Raw genomic sequence first — 17,614 nt, forward strand, 5'->3', positions numbered from 1 at the left:
TATATAGATCCTGCATGAATGGTGAAAAGCTCTGGATATAGGTAATTGCAGCGTAATTTGAATGTTCTCCTCTTAAACTAAGAGTTGAGGTATATATAGAGACTGATTGGTATGGATCCTCAGATTTAGGGGACGACTATTATGCTCTTCTTAGGAACGTGGAGCCGTTATTTCCCTTATTCTTCAAGGGAATGTGACTTTTCTTATTTGATGGAGTTCCATGCCATTAGCGCTTTAGGACACGTCAATCCCACATTTTTCATAAGTGAGCAAGTGATACAATCAAGGGGCGCGTGATGTAGATGATGGATACACATTGTAATAAATGAGTACTCATTATGATAAGCGGGCGACTAGAAAACCTACTTCGGACAAGGAATGTTATTTGTCTTCCTTTGGTGAATCATATGTTGTCTTCTAGGAATTTTTTACAAATATACCAATCAAAGTCTTTTCTAAATCGGTTACCTTACTATTAAAAAATATTACTCTAATAGAGATCTTATCTTATAAAAATTGCCAAGAAAAAACCACTTCACAATTCACCACCTAATTATTTCTTATTATGCAATCTGCATAAAATTTTAAACCTTAATACACTCTAACTTTTCATATTACCATAATATCTCAACTACTAGAATTTTAGACTACTAAAATCTTACAAATATCTCATACATAAGACAAAAAAACTAAATATGCTAATATACAATAGAAAAATCATTAAGCGAGACATAAAACAAAACTCCTCTCGCACATGCATGTGAAGCTCCATCAGTTAATTTTAATTCCCTGCATATATACATCATTTTGATCAAAAAATAAAACTAGAATAAATTATAAATAATTTTGCTTTTTAGATTTATTGAATAATTAATTTATTTGTCACGTACACAGAAATAAAATCACGATTATGATATCACAGAAAATAATACATTTAAAAATTAAATTTTGCTTATAATTTATCACTAATTATTGAAAAAAATTTAACTTAACTGTCAACGCAGAAACACGCTCCAAAATGGCATTCTCCGAATTTTCCATGAGGACAGCCAATCCATTTACAATTAATGTCATTGTTACATGGATAAGGTAATTCTACTGCATGTAGAACAATAAAAAAGGGAATGTTAATAAAAGAGAGTTAGAGATTTTCTAAAAGGATTACAAAAGTCTTACGAGGATGTTTCATTGCAAGAGATGGAGTAAGAAATAGAATCATAGTATAAACAAGTTTGATAATTTTAATCATATTTTCGTTCTTTTGCATGTAACAAAATTATTTTGATCACTTTATAAGATAAGATAGTGCTATGTTTACGTTAAATAGGTTTTAAGTAAGAAACCCTTCAAAAAGTAGAAACGTTAATGTCTTTAAAGTGCATTTATAGTATCATATTATAAAAAAGGAGAATAAATATTAAAAAAAAAACTTGAGAAATTATTTCTTACACTTTCTACCTTAGCATGGAACAAATTAAAAACGATTGGATATAAACACCCAATGATTTGTTTGCTTCACTTGAATATTTGACCACTCATAGAATTGTAATAAATGTTTCCAAATGTTATAATAATCATTCAATATCTCTCAAGTACACCAATGTTTCATTGTCCATTTAGCTCACTCAAGTGATCATTTGAGCTTAACAAGAATCTCAAAAAACGCTTTGAGGGTTATCATGCATTGTTATATTCTTTATTATTGTTGAGCTGTAAAATTATTGGCATTATAATTTAAATTTAGAGGCGGTTTCATTGTGTTGCAATTAAGTGACTTGCACCATAAACAAATTGTCTCAAACTCATAGTTTTAGTTGTTTTTATTTCTACATAAACTTTTTTTATGTTGTAATCCATCTAGTTCATTAATTCCAAGCCCCTCTCTCACAAAGATTAACAAAGGAAAAAAGTGGAAGACGAAACAAGGATTCGAAGTCTTAAGGAGAGCAAATCAAAAGTTTTATCTCTCACAACAAAAAATTTCAAAAGAATGTGCATATGAAGGAAGTACAATGCTATTGTTGCCAGAATTTTTCCACTATGCAAAAGATTGTTACTTCAATAAATAATTTAATGTTAGTGTCAAAGAAGCACAATTTATATGTGCAGAAAATAGTGATTCTGATGAGGTCATACTAATGGCCAATACACATTTGGAACAAAATATAGCTAATGTATTGTATCTTGACACAGGTTGCAGTAACCACATGTCAGGCAACTAAGAATGGTTTATCTAACTTCATAAATAAGTGAGAAAGATCATTAGATTTGTTGATAATAACACAATTACATTTGAGTGTATGGAGAACATTCTTGTTAAGACGAAGAATGGACAAGAAGCAGCCATAGATGTCCTATAAGTTCCATCATTGGCAAGTAACTTGATAAGCTTGGTCCAATTTCTTGATAAATAGTGTATCCAGTATGGTATTCCTCATATCAAGATGCTAAAGAAATTTTGTGAATAGTGTTATGTAGCTAAGTAATTAAGAAATTCATTCAAGCAGAATTTTCTTATAAAGTTAAAGCAAACTTAGATATTATTCACTCACGTGTATGTGGTCTGTAGCATTAACCAGAGGTGGATGAAATTGGAAAACAGTTAATCTTGAATGGAGGCTCTGATCTCCTTTACGGTGGCGTGGGATGGAGCTGAATGGTTTTCACTCCAATCTCCAAGTCAATTCAAAATTCAAGATGAGTATAGTAAAAAAGGATATCAGAGATTGTCCCTTGATCTTGGTGTGTGAACTATTATTATACCTTGGATCAAATAGAATAGATTTGAGATGGATTGGCCATTCGTCATTTGGGCCTTTGGCCATAAATGACAATGACCGGCCTTTATGACATGGCCTAATGTGTAATGGAATTGAAACGCTTAGAATTAGCTTTGAAAAAGGTAAAGGGGAGCTGGAGCATTTAATGTAGTCCCATCATTGAAACGCTTCATCACACTTTTTTTTACAAGTGCAGTGACATGAACAGCTAGGGTAAGGTGTAGTTTACATAGTACTTAAGTGCACTCGAGTTGGCGTGTATCAATGAGTGGAAGTATAGTCGTTGATCTTATGATTTCTTTCTATAGTTAGTCAGATCCTTTTAGTTATTGTTGCTTGTAATTATGGTGAATTAAGTATTTGGAAGTTTTGTAACCATTAGCATTCAAACTTACAGTTACTTTCCAAAAAACATCTTTGTTTCTTTTTCCCTGAGAGTATCATCACTAGAAGCGATTCCAGAACTCTTATTTTAAAGTTTTTACCTTTCTTCCATTCCTCTTGCTTCATTAATCCCACATAAACAAGTACCCTTCTAACTAAAGCTTTTATCTAAAACATTTACTATTTTCTCGCCAGGATGAGAGATAATACGGTTGACTTAGTGAGCGATTCTCAAGTTGAAACTTTATATTCTTCTGTAATATGAGTATCCTCTGATTCTCATCATTCTCCTCTAAGTAGCGATCACCTAGAACCAAAAATCATACCCATATCTGACAATTTTGACTGAGAAATGGTATTTGGGAACTCCTTGGATGAAGAAACTTCCTCTTCGAGTTTATTAGCTATTCTCATATCAAATATTGGCATCTTTGTTTTTATAAAATCAAAACACATCATGCATCAATAATAAAGAAATGAAAAAGCACTTGCACTTACAAAAAATATAACCACTAATTTATGAATTGAATAAAAATCAGGTTGTTAATTAAAGTTTACTGAAGTTGAAGAGTAATTACCATAAGTCCAATGAACAAATGAGAGTGGTTTTTTCTATGATAAAGAGAACATAGGAGATGTGGAATGGAAGTGACAAAGAGAATTAAGAAAAGAATAAAAGGAGACAGTATGTATACTGTATGTAATGGGTTCACTTTTCTACGGTTAGGTACTTGAGTAGTGAAACAATACATTATACAATGAAACAAAATAAAATAAAATGATGCATTGATGATTCTTCATTTCCTAATATACTAATTTTTTTATAAAATAAACATGCAAAATTTTATAATTATATATTATATAATATATTATATATAAAAGTTAAATATTATGGCCAGGGTTCAGGGAATCCGCGGGGCGGAGGGTACTTCCTCGATCCCCGCCCCAAAGTGGCATCGGGGGTACTTTTCCCTCCAACCTCGTCCCTGTGGAGGAAAAAAATCCTCGACTTCGGAGCTTCAAACAGATAATCCCCATAGGGATTTCCGTTAATAAGTGATAATTGACATCCCTACTTGTGGTCCTAGAGCATTGGATATTTGTTATTGCTCCTAACTTTCTCAAACTCCCCAACAATTGGTATCAAGATATTTGGTTTTGTGGGGTATACATTTTTTATGCTCCGCGGTTGCTGTTTTGTCCGATCTTCTACATCAGAAAGAAATATTATATTATGTTAGTTGGGAAAAAATGTTGCCACATGAAAGGTTTTGGCTGCAATATAAATTTGTTCAAGTAAATTGAGGCTAGTCTTAGAGAAATTGGATGGAATAATCAATTTTGGCCTGTGGAAAATTTAAGTTAAATATATTTTGATAAAATTATTATTACAGAAGGCGTTAAAAGGAAACATTTCCAACATGGAGAACAAGAAGTGGGAGAAACTAGATTTTACAACTGCAAGTATAACTAACATGTCTTCTGCAAAGAATACTCTTACGAGTGTTCTTGGTATGTCATTGTAATACGGTGAATTGACTTTTATAATCGAAAATGTCGCGGTTAAGCAAGAGTCGCCACCGACTTTTATTTTATCCAATTGGAAAGGCTAAAAGAACAGGAAAGACCTTTTGAAAGATTTTGAGTTCGGGGGGTAAGTTATACAAAGGGAAGGTGTAAGGCACCCTTTGTATCCATGATTATCCATGGGCTCTTAATTGCTTAGCTCACTTTGTTTGAAATATTTGAATTGTTTGAAAAGATTTTTGAAGAAGAACTTTAGCTTGTAAATAAGCATAGTCTTTTTGAATTTGATTTGGAAAATAGGTGTAAAAAGTAATTTGAACTAGAGCAAACAATTAGTAGCAACTACCCTAAGTTAAAAAAAGTTGTTCTTTTAGTCTTTCGAGTGAAAGGATCTATCCATACCATAAGAGAGCAGGAAGTCTTTCAATTGGATTTGAAGGGTCATCGAATTATCGTTCGCCATAAGACTGTCCCTTGCCATAAAGAGGGCAGGTAGTCTAAGGGAAGGATAGAATAGTCATTTTAACCTTTAGGCAACAGGCGAGGATACCTTATCAATGGGGACAAATCATCATTTACCGAGGCAACCATCGAGGGACAAAATTTATGATGAATGAACTGAGGGCAACATTTCCTTTAGGTATCCTCGGAATCGAGGGACTTGACTATTTAAAGGCAACAAGGCAACAAGGCAACAATATAAGGCAACAGGCAATAAGGGGGATTACCCTAAAGGTGGCACAATCATGTGATTAAATTCATATATATTATCTTGTAATTAGTGATCTAATTCATTCAACGAAGCTTGCACTCCCTAGGATTACTAACCACAGCAGAAAAATAAAAGCAGAATTAAAACCCTACGCTATTACAATAAACACCTGCGGGGACGGGGAAATTAAAAAAATCAGAAGAAAACCCTTATAGGGTAACAGAAAAATAAAAGATCCTTGAATGCCTTGACCTTCCTCGAATCCTTGACTGACTCTAATCATCTTTCGATTCGATACGGCGTGTAGCAGAAGAATCTTGGTTAATCCTGAAAATTAGCCACGAAGAAGAGAAATGTTAGTGCATTAACTGATCTAAACCCTAATTTATTACAAACCCTATTTTAGCCCATAAGGCGAACAAAATATAAAATGATATTAAACGAACCCTAAAAGATTCAAAGAATCGAAGGATCGATTAAATAAATAAACCAAAAACAAAATCTAACAATTACAGGGTTAAACCTGGTATTTTAATTAATTAAATGTATAAACCTTTAAAATTAAAATTAAAAGAATATAGAAAAATCGAATTTCGATTAAATAATTACAAAGTCATGAAGAAAAACAAAGGATAATATGAAACAAATTTAATACTTATTATGTAAAGAAAAATAAGTAGAAACTAAAATAGAAGAAACCAAATAAATAAATAAAAAAACAAAAGAGAAATAAAAAACACTTAGCTTTTATTCTGTGTGGCGCATCTCTGTAGGTGCATGGTACAACTGCATGATCGTGTGCGTTGGATCTGGAATGTTGGAGATCTGATGGTGATGCGCTGGGGGTATATAGTAAGGGTGTGCGTCTCCTATACACTGGATCTGCAGGAAAATCATAGCATACAAATTATGAAAATTAATAGTCTGGAGTGGGGTTCGAACCCCCTCCCCCATGCTTGAACCTTATGACGCCTCCTGTTGCCACTAGAGCACTTATCATTCGCTGTTGGTTGATCCACTTAATTAAAATATAATAACTGAAAAAATAAAATAAATTGAACAAACAAACGCGCGCCCAGCAGTCGTCTTCCCCAATTGGATTTTTCATCAGACTTTTACCAACTGGAGATAATAGTGACGGTTCCGCCTGTCACTATAACACCTGCAAATTTCCAAAATCAGGAATATGCAGTATAAATTAGATGCAGGACCACAGATCGACTGGGAATTCGCTCCTGAGTTCAATGGTGCTGTCTATTTGGTCCAATTCTATCTCTAACCGTGTTTCCCCAAATCAAAGGCTATGAACCCTAATAATGGTGAATCATTCAAACTGCGGAAAAAATCAAATTAAACATCCAGAATGCTTGTAATCGTTAGTATGAACACAAATATGCAGTCAAATCTCATTAAACATAGATGAATATCTGAAATCGGATTCAAGAAAATTAACCAATAAACCGTAAAAGTGTTCGCCGATTCTGGAAGTATGAGTCGAAGGCGAATGTCTGGAACGACTCGGAAAACCACCAGGAAGCTATTGGGATGCTTGGATCGGTTTGAAACAATCTAACCCTTTGGCTGCGAATCTACCTTCTTTCACAATTTTTACTTCTGTTCCCATGCTTTTGTGCAGCCACCAATCCCTCTTCTTTGATCTGAATTCTCTTGGCCTTTATAAGAGATGGTATTAGGTTAACAAAATTGAATCATATCCTCCTAATTTGAATGATTGCCATGTGATTTAGAATGATATTGAAACTTTCCTTTTTTAATCATCAATCAAACCAAAATAGTTCCAATTACTCTTACACGATTTCTCTGCATTCAAGATTTTTTTTGCTTTTAGAAAGATTCAGTAAATCCTTTATGACTTGATCTATTTGTTTCATATGTTTAATAATTTATTTAATGTATAAATGAATAAAAATTCAAATAAACATAAATAAAAAATCATGAAAATAAAATGATGGATTTAAAAGGTCTTTCTTAAGCTCATGGGCTTGGATCAATTTAAGTTCAATGGACTACATTTCTATTTGCACCTAAAAACAAAAAAAGAAATAGAATAATATGTAAATAAAATGATTTACTAATTTAAAATAAAAATTAACTTAAATCTAAATTGAATTAAAATTATAATAGTAAGCCTAAAAGGGTTCGTGAACCGAAAATACTGTTAAATCGTAAAAACGACCAAAAGACGCAAAGATGAACATATAATACATATTTTCAAAAAAAATGCAAAATTAAGTTAATTTGTAGATGATATGCAAAGCATACGCTTAAAAAATCTGGAGGGCAAATTTTTGGGTATGACAGTCATCATACAAAGAGAATTGGGAGAAACTTGAAGAGCCATATCAAAAGGAAAGAGTATTTCAAAATTGGTTGTTGTTGAACAAACAGTTTCATAGCTTGAGTATGGATGAAAATATGAAAGTATATAATCATTTAAGTGTTCTCAATGGTATTACTTATTGATAAGTGCCGAATTCTAGTTATTTTTGTATATAGTTTTACGTATTATTTGTGCGTTAATGTGTACGTTTTGTTATATATGTATAGAATATGTATTATTTGAGTTTTGATTCATTTATGTATCGTTTGACCGTTTTTTATCCATTTTATATGTATTGATGCATACTGGAGCCTCGATCAATAAAGTATCGAAGACACAGCTTCAAATACGAAGTTTGGAAGAAACTAATGTCTGAGCCCGCTAAGCCCCATCTCTAGCTCGCTAAAGCTTTCCTAGCAAAGGTAGAGCCAACTTTGTAAGCCCTCTAAGCACGGTTCCCTTTACAAATCCAGATATTTTTTGTAATAAATGGCAGCGTGCTAAGCCCAGTGAGCCCTCTATGTGCGCCTGTGAGAAGTTTGCCTATATGTATTTCATTTTCAACCATTTCTAGGTTATGGTTTTAAGGGGTTTTGTGTCCCAACTCCATCAATCTCATTTTTAGGTAGATTAGGCTTTGGAAATCAACAATGGATGATGCATCTTGATTATTAGGAGTGGGATGCGCACTTTTATTGGAGAAATCGACATTTGTGTTAGTTTCTCTTCTCTCTTATCTTTGTGTTTTTCATTTTTTGAGGATTCTATGTAGTTCATATGTACTAATCATGGAATTGTATAAAATCTCTTTTACAAATCTTTATTGGTGTTTATACTTGTTTTTGCTTTATTGTTGGGATTTAAGTTATTATAGACATATACTTCTCTGATCTTGTTTTTGGATGAATATTTGTTAGGTTCTAAACTCTAGACATAAATTTAGGCTTAATATTCACTGTGAGTATCGACTTTTAACGCTTTGTGTTGTTTAGTTGTGTGAGACATCCACAAGAAAACAATATGGTTGATATCTCAACTCCGTGTTAGACATAACCTCTGTTGTGAGCGAAACCTGATGATATTGATGAGTGATTTAGGTTGAGTACAACTAATCTTTAGATTTAAGTATTTGACAGGTAGATCAAATTCAATCCCAAGAGTTCTTTTCTCTTTGAAGAATGTATTTATTTTCCTTTTTATGTTTAAACTATTTTAACCCAAGCTCAGAAATTAGGAAACAGTTGAATGACATTCTTTCCCTCCACCGTTCTGTGTGGACACGATAAATCCCGGAATACTTCCAATCTTTTGCTTGTCGTTTTACTACGTGATCGGAAAATTAGCAAGTGTACTAATTTTTTACCGATGTAGTAATAAAAGAGGAGATTCCCTGAGTATCGATCTCGAGGACTGTTGTGACAATATAAGTATGACAAGAGTTCAATTGAACAAAAAGCACAAGGGATTGGTTTGGTTGGGTGATTTAAGATGACAATAATTAAAATAAGCAATATTTAAAACTAGACTTTGTAAAAAGTATGAGAAAACATGCTAGGGTAGATGTATGAACCGCCTTGTAATTCACGTAACCGCTATTTTAGGAGAAATTCGTTAATATGGTTAAGTATCTATTCTCACAAGTTATTTTCCCTAATTCCTTAGCAGAAAACCTTTCGATACCAAAAATAGGTTTTAATTCCTTAACAACTCAATTTTGTATCAAGAACTCTATGAATAAAATCAAGAATAAACGATCACTACTATCAAATCCCTATTCCTAAGTGATTTTCCGGGAGCGTTATTATTCAAAAAGCTTTAAGGTGGTTTGTCCGACCTAACCTTAACCATAGATCAACATAATATTTTCCAATAAAACTAAGCATTAGATACTTTGAATATAAACTTAACTCATAAAAACTTCAATTTCATAAAGCAACGGTAATTCGATTCATTACATAAAAGCGATTCAGGGACATCCCCCTAACATAAAAAGGTTTAGCTACTCATAATGTTTAAGAAAACTACAAAAATAGATGTAAACATTACAAGAAAATTCTGGATTTGTGTGATCTCCAATTGCGATTGCTCTTGAAGATCTTCTTCCCAATCTCTTGTCAATCTTCACAAGAACATCCTCTACTATCCCGTATGGTCTCTTTCACAGAGTGGTCAGCAAATTGGAGTGTCATTCTTGTATCTTGCACTTTACCTGTCCCCAATCTCTTGTAAATGGATAGCGGCATAAGACTCACACTTACTCTCAAATCAGTAAGAGCTTTCTTGAAGGACCTATCCCCAATGGTGCAAGGAATAGTCACAGAACCTCGATCCTTCCTTTTCACCGCAATCTTCATACCCTGCAAAATAGCACTACAAGTTTCTGTTAGAATAATCGGGTCAGGATCGATGGTCCTTTTCTTAGAGATGATGTCTTTCATGAACTTGGTATATGTAGGCATTTGCTCTAATGCCTCCAAGAATGGAATGTTGATTTCAAGCTTCTTGAACATCTCCAAGAATTTTTTGAATTTCTTCTCATGTTGCCCCTTCTTCTTGTTTCTAGTGGGAAAAGGAAGTTTAACGTCTGGTTTTGGCTCAACACACTTCTCTTTCGTCACCGGTTGTGATACAACCAAATCTCCAGCTTCTACCTCGTTTTCCTTTATTTCCATATCAAATTCAAGCAATGGCTCTTCTTCTTTAGCACTTTCCTCCGCAACCTCTTTTGCTTTACCACTTCTAGTGGTTATAGAACTCACATTATTATGATCTTTAGGATTTGTGACTGTTACACTAGGTAGAGCACCATGCTGTTGAGCATTTTCCAGTTGTTGTGCTATTTGACTCATCTGAATTTCAAGATTCTTGCTTGATGCTCTTGTGTTTCGAAAATTGCTCCTTGTTTCTTCTTGGAACTGGGAGCTTTGAGCGGCCATCTTTTGGATGGAGATCTCCCAATCCGCTTTCCTCGGCCCTTGTTGCTGAAATTGTTGTTGAGGTTGCTGATATGGTTGTTGATACGGTTGTTGTTGTTGTGGCCGATATTGCTATTGTTGAGGCAGACCATGATAAGGAAGAGACCCTTGTTTCGGAACATTCCCTTGTTGATCTTTCTAGGAGAAATTCGGATGAATTTTCCACCCCGGATTATAAGTGTTAGAGTAGGGATTGTTCTGTTTTAAGAAGTTGATTTCCTCCACCTGTTGTGTCGTTACTACACAATGCATGGCAAAATGAGGTCCTCCACATATTTCACAATTTACCGCTTAACTAGGCTGAGCTGGTTGAACCTGTGCTATAGTTTGCTTCTCAAGAGCCATTTGTTTAAGTCTTCGTTCAACTTCAGCCGCAATTTGGTCTTCCATCTTAACAACTTGATTTGACAACTTCAAATCAACTAACCCTTCAGGCTGATTAACACTGCGGTCATATAACTCTAAATGTTCATTTGTCGCGATAGCATCAATGATCTTCTTGATCTCCGTGGCTGTTTTAAAAATAGTTAAGCCACTGGAAGCCGTGTCAATGAGTTGCTTCATCTTCAGCCTAAAACCATTCACAAAATTTTGCATTTGTTCGGTTACATCCATGTTATGAGTGGGACATGCAACCAACAACCGTTTGAACCGTTTGTAGGCCTCTCCGAGTGATTCTCCTTCTTTCTGTTTAAAATTTACTATGTCATATCTCTTGCGGATATACACAGAAGCAGGGAAATACTCATTAAGAAACGTTGCCTCCATTTGCTGCCAGGTTGTGATACTTCTTGCTTGTAAAGAATAAAACCATTATTCCGCATCGTCGGACAAAGTGAATGGAAACATTACAAGTTTATTTTCCTCTTCAGAATGCCCCTCTATCTTCAATGGCGTTGTCATAGTAAAAACCTTTGTAAATGCTTGTTTGCGTCTTTGTTGATTCTTCCAAAGAAAGGTTTCTTTTCAAGTTGTCGTATTGTTTCTTGGTGCAACTGAAAGTGGGAAACATCGACCGGTTGATTGACTATCGTCATCCAGCCAGCTAGTGCGTTTGCTCCACCATAATCACCTAAAAGTCTTTCTACGAGAACTGCCATCGTTTCAGCCTCCGAATCTGAATTTTCAGAATGCACAGGAAAGTTTCCTCGTTATTAGATTCTAAAGTTGTCAGATTTTATTCTATCGCTTCCTGTCTTTCTTGTTTTGCTTTTCGAAGTCTAGCTCGCAACAATCATTCTAGTTCTGCGTCAAAAAGAAATTCTGTTGAGGCCTTACCTCGCATACAAAGATTAGACCATTATTAGTAATGAGAAAACGAAATAACAGAGAATAAAATTTTAGTTGAAGAGCAACAAAAATCTAATTGAATTATTATTCAACTTATATCTTGTCATTCCCCGGAAACGGCGCCAAAAACTTGATCGGAAAATTAGCAAGTGTACTAATTTTTTACCGATGTAGTAATAAAAAAGAAGATTCCCCAAGTATCAATCTCGAGGACTGCTATGACAATATAAGTATGACAAGAGTTCAATTGAACAAAAAGCACAAGGGATTGGATTGGTTGGGAGATTTAAGATGACAATAATTAAAATAAGCAATATTTAAACTAGACTTTGTAAAAAGTATGAGAAAACATGCTAGGGTAGATGTATGAACCGCCTTGTAATTCACGTAACCGCTATTTTATGAGAAATTCATTAATATGGTTAAGTATCGATTCCCACAAGTTATTTTCCCTAATTCTTTAGCGGAAAACCTTTTGATACCAAAACTAGGTCTTAATTCCTTAACAACTCAATTTTGTATCAAGAACGCTATGAATAAAATCAAGAATAAACGATCCCTACTATCAAATACTTATTCCTAAGTGATTTACCGGGAGCGTTATTATTCAAAAAGCGTTAAGGTGGTTTGTCCGGCCTAACCTTAACCATAGATCAACATAATATTTTCTAATAAAACGAAGCATTAGATACTTTGAATATAAAGTTAACTCATAAAAACTTCAATTTCTTAAAGCAACGGTAATTCGATTCATTACATAAAAGTAATTCAGGGTCATCCCCCTAACATAAAAAGGTTTAGCTACTCATAGTGTTTAAGAAAACTACAAAAATATATGTAAACATTACAAGAAAATTCTTGATTTGTGTGATCTCCAATTGCGATTGCTCTTGAAGATCTTCTTCCCAATCTCTTGTCAATCTTCACAATAACATCCTCTACTATCCCGTATGGTATCTGAGACATTTAGGTGTTAGTGGAGGTAGGATGAAGGATCAGGCCCTGTCTGATTTTTTTGAGTTTTCCTTATGCCGTTAAGCGCGGTCTGGCCCGATTAGCGTGTTTAAGAAATTTTGGCCTCTTTGTTTTGTGCCAGTGGAACCACTTGACTTCCTTTTTCCCATTTTCACCAAGGATGTTTATTAGTAGATAATAGTATTCATTTTTTTACTAATTCTTTTGTTTGTTGTTTAGACTCAAATTTTGGTTCGTTAAATCCTAGATTTTTAGGTGATTTTCCAAGATTGAGTGTTTTAACATGCGGATGTATGGTAATGATAGTTTTTGAAGTTGTATAATTCAAGGTACCCATATATCACTTTTTATAACTTAAAATGTTTAGGAAACTTTTCATTTGTGCAATTATCATGTCATTCATTCTTTTGCATTTTGTGCTTGTGGATTGAATCACTTTAGTTCTCTAACCCTAAATGTGAGGAAGCTTTCCATTGTTCATATATGTTTGAGACTACAATCTTTGTTTAACTGAATTTTATTATGTTTAATCTGTTATTTATGTTGATTATATGAAAGCATGCAAAGGATCAAGGAATTTGTTTCATTTTGAGCACAACCACCCTACCAAATAGTCAATTCGCCTTGTGAGTGTGTGATAATTTGTTAACCCCTTTGAGCTTTTCATCAATATCCATGTTGCTTTTGAACTTAATGCTTGTCTATGAGTATTTAGTTCTCCTTTTTGAATGGATTTTGATATTTGTTTGCTTGAACCCTCAACCATGGTTTATGATTTGAATTTTTACCTTGCCTTAGAAAGTAGAGAGTATTCACACTTTGATGTTGGTTGAATTCAAGTAGGGGAGATAAATTTTTGCTAGATCATTCGTAGTTGCTATAAGGTTGAAAAAGAAAATAAAAGAAAAGAAAAAGTGTGAAAAGAAAAGAAGAAAAAAAGAGAAAAATTTTGAAAAAGAAAAATAAAATAAAAAGCGAATAATTGTGCTAATAAGTTATGTTTGGTTTGACAATGTGGAAAAGTATAAGAAGTTTGATTGAAATTTTCTTGTTTGAAATTCGTGGATGGATCACTCCCTTAAGTTTAGGCAAGTTTTTGTTTCAGTTAGCTTTAGAAATTGCCCCTTGTTTGTTACCAAGCCACGTTACAACCTTGAAAAGCCTTTGTGATTCTTGCTTTTGTATTTTCGATATGACTTTTGGATGAATGCATAGTTTAATCTATTATTTTCAAGATTGTTGGATGAATGTCAAAGTCCCTCATTTTTGTGTATTTTTCATCCCTTGATGAATTTTTGTTATGTGTAATTTATGATTGAGCTTGTTTTGTTTTAGATCTTTTGGTATATTTTTGTACTTAGGGTTCATTTTGTTTCATGTTGTCGTTGTAGAATTGAGATAAGTATTATTTTGTTTGTGTGTTTTTGTGTTTAACCATACATTTGTTTTTTTTCGAAACTTGTTGATTCACGATTCTTTGGTTTATTATTTTTTATTCTTTGAGTAAATTAATTTTTGTTTGAGGACAAACAAGTTTAAGTTGGGGGAAGTTTCATAAGTGCCAAATTATAGTTATTTTTGTATATAATTTTACGAAACTTATCGACTCTTTTTCCTCAACTTGTGCGTGAATGCGTACATCTTCGTTATATTTGTACATAATACGTATAATTTGAGTTTTAACTCATTTATGTACTGTTTGACCATTTTTTATTCATTTTATAGGTATTGGTGCATATTGGAGCCTCGAGAAATAAAGTTTCGAAGACACGACTTCAAATATGAAAGTTTGGAAGAAAATAATGTCTGGGCCCCCTAAGCCCCAATACTAGTGTGCTACAGCTTTCTTGGCAGAGGCAGAGCCAACTTTGTAAACCCGCTTAGTGCTCCTTGTCTACTAAAATAAATACAATCGAAGATCTTTACTAATCCAATATCACACTATTCAAATCTTTAAAATATCCCATAGTACAAAACCCCTAAATATATTACAATACAGGGAAAACTCATAAAGCTAGGCACAAGTCACTACAAGAACCTAAGTCTAGTAGATCCAAGTTGCTTGGAGTGGATTTTAAGCGCTTAGTCGAGTCAGACATTAATAATCTAGAGGAGCCTTTCACTATGGATGAAGTAAAAGAGGTCGTATGGAATTCTAAAGGTGAGAAAAGTCCAGGTCCTGGCGGATTTAATATGGGATTCTATAATAAGTGTTGGGAGGTTATTAAGGACAATTTATTTGATTGTGTCATGGAGTTTTATTGGAAAGATATCCTGCCCAAAGTAGTCACTGCATCATTCATAGCCCTTATTCCAAAATCAAGTAATCCTCAAGGCTTGAATAATTATCCTCCTATTTGCCTCATTGGTAACGTGTATAGAATTCTAGTGAAAGTTATGGAAGAAAGATTAAAAAAGGTTATAGGAGGTTTGGTCTCTCCGTGTCAATTAGCATTTATTCAGGGCAAGAAAATGTTAGATGGGGTATTGGTGATAAATTAGCTTTTGTGGAGTTAGCCAAAAGGAATAAGCAAGATTGTTTTCTATTTAAAGTCGACTTCAAAAAGGTTAAAGATTGTGTGGCGTGGGATTATTTAAGAGGTGTGATGGGCATAATGGGTTTTGCTCGCAGATGGATGAGTTGGATAGAAGCTTGTGTGTTCTCAAGTTCAATGTTAGTTTTGGTTAACATAAGTTCGACCAAAGACTTTAATATGGAGAGGGGCTTGCGACAAGGAGATCCTTTGTCGCCTTTTTTTCTTGTGACTGAATGATTAATATGGTTATTGTAGAATGCGATTTGGTTGAGTTAATTTCGTCCATTCAAGTTATCAAATGACTTAAGTTTCAGCTTATTACAATTCGCGAATGATGCAATAATTGTTGGGGAAGGCTCATGGCATAATCTCTGGACTATCAAAGCTGACTTAGGGGTTTTAAACTAGCATCGAGCCTGTCGATAAATTTCAGCAAGAGCAAAGTTAGTGGCCTCAATCTCAAACATGGTTTTTTTTGGAGGAAGCGTCAACTTTTCTGGCATGTGATATCAACATTGTTCCTTTCCAGTTTCTTGGAATTTTAGTAGGTGCAAATCCAAGGAGACATAGCACTTGGAGACCATTGTTAGATAAACTTAGGAACCAGTTATCCAAGTGGAAAGGGGAATTTCTTTCTATTGGTGTTCGGGTGACTTTACTGAATTCTGTACTCAACTACATTCCAATTTATCTCTTCTCTTTCTATAAGGCTCTTAAGTGTGTTACCCAAGACATTATTAGTATTCAACGGGCTTTCCTATAGAGTGGTGATTCGGAGAAAAGGAAAATGGCGTGGATTAGTTGGCGGTGTGTAAACCGAAGGATCAAGGAGGGTTAGGAGTAAAACATTGTGAAATGTTTAATCTCTCTCTCTTAAGCAAGTGGAAATGGTGTATTTTTAACGAAGTCAATATTCTGCGGTCAGGTTTGCTGTCGGTGAGGTATGGAGATATTAAATTAAAAATATTAAATGATGTTAATTCATTGGTTAACATCTATGGTGGAGAGATTTGACTCTTGTCGCTGTTTTGGAAGACGAAGATTGCAACTCGTTCTCAAACAACATTTCTTGTAAAATTGGCAATGGTTGTTTTATTGAATTTTGGAGGCAGATTGTTTCCACTCATTTTTGCAAGAGCAGCACACCAGAAGCACAAAGTTTTAACTATGGAGGATTGGGCGGATAATGTGTGGATTTGGGTTGTGAAGCTTAAGGAAGATAGGCTGCTCCAGATGGATGAGGATGGTGAACTAGAATCTCTTTTGTCTATCTTACCAGATGTACAGTTAAACCGGCAAGTGGACTATTCATTCGTGTGGTGGAGGAACAGACATGGATTCTCGATAAAAAGTAGCTATCAAGTAATAGAAGCAGTGTCTGACATTGATGTGCAGGTGGATGAAATCTTTATTCATCTTTTGGATATGCTTTAGATCACTAATATGCCTAGCAAAATACTTATTTTTCGGTTGGAGGATGCTGCGGAATCGGTTGCCAACCCGCGTAGCTTTGGCTAATAGGGGGATCATCAATGGATCCCACAATTTAGTTTGTCCCTTTTGTTTTGTTGTTGAAGAATCTTTACCCCACCTTTTCTTCGATTGTATGCTGGTTTTTCAAGTTTCGGGACAGATTTACAAGTGGTTGGATTTGTCATTTCAATTCAAGTTGGATACCTCGAGTACTAACTTCAACAGTTTCAGTTTTATGTTCAAAGGTAAAGAGTAAGAATATCCGTCTGTTAGTGTGGCTTGCGGTCTGTTGGGCAGTTTGGTTGAGCAAAAATGAGATTTTATTTTAAGGAGCAGTCTTTTATATAGTTGGGGTGATTGATAGGGCCAAAGTGTTGGCTTGGAATTGGTTTGCTGCTAAAATCAAAGGTGCAACTGTTTTTTGTTGGGTTGACTAGTGTACAAATTCAATGAATTGTCTTATAAATCATTGACTTATTATCTTATGATTTTGATTTAGTTGACATTCATATAATATTTCTCACTTGTAAGGTTGAGTACTCACTTTTTTTCCTTCTATTAATATTAATACAAGCTTTTGCTTATTAAAAAAAAAATCACTACAAATTTACTTTAACGTA

The 17,614-nt window shown here is 34.2% G+C and overlaps 1 long non-coding RNA gene across 1 annotated transcript; it reads right to left on the reverse strand.

Annotated features, from left to right (window-relative positions):
* Positions 1–497: 497 nt before the first annotated feature.
* On the reverse strand, positions 498–1,287 carry LOC131639669 (uncharacterized). Its single transcript, XR_009295016.1, has 3 exons — positions 1,177–1,287; positions 994–1,098; positions 498–789 (listed from the first exon to the last, which is right to left on the reverse strand). It is a non-coding gene; the product is annotated as an uncharacterized LOC131639669 (long non-coding RNA).
* Positions 1,288–17,614: the final 16,327 nt, after the last annotated feature.

Source organism: Vicia villosa, unplaced genomic scaffold (assembly GCF_029867415.1).
Source record: "Vicia villosa cultivar HV-30 ecotype Madison, WI unplaced genomic scaffold, Vvil1.0 ctg.002729F_1_1, whole genome shotgun sequence".
Lineage (NCBI taxonomy): Eukaryota > Viridiplantae > Streptophyta > Magnoliopsida > Fabales > Fabaceae > Vicia > Vicia villosa.